Genomic DNA, 541 nt, shown 5'->3' with positions numbered 1-541 from the left:
CACAACCTTAGAACTTTCCGTCACTTGTCCCGCATTTAATGGAGGCATGAACCCACTATCGAGCATAAATACTCCCTCTTGGAGTTAAGAGCAAAAACTTGGCCGAGCCTCTACTAATAACGGAGAGCATGCAAGATCATAAACAACACATAGGTAATAGATTGATAATTAACATAACATAGTATTCTCTATCCATCGGATCCCGACAAACACAACATATAGCATTACGGATAGATGATCTTGATCATGTTAGGCAGCTCACAAGATCCAACAATGAAGCACATAAGGAGAAGACGACCATCTAGCTACTGCTATGGACCCATAGTCCAGGGGTGAACTACTCACTCATCACTCCGGAGGCGACCATGGCGGTGAAGAGTCCTCCGGGAGATGATTCCCTCTCCGGCAGGGTGCCGGAGGTGATCTCCAGAATCCCCCGAGATGGGATTGGCGGCGGCGGCGTCTCAGTAAGGTTTTCCGTATCGTGGCTCTCGGTACTGGGGGTTGAAGGAGATATGCCCTAGAGGCAATAATAAAGTGG

This window comes from Lolium rigidum, chromosome 5 (genome assembly GCF_022539505.1).
Source record: "Lolium rigidum isolate FL_2022 chromosome 5, APGP_CSIRO_Lrig_0.1, whole genome shotgun sequence".
Taxonomy (NCBI): Eukaryota; Viridiplantae; Streptophyta; class Magnoliopsida; order Poales; family Poaceae; genus Lolium; species Lolium rigidum.
Note: the sequence above shows the minus strand (reverse complement) of the source record.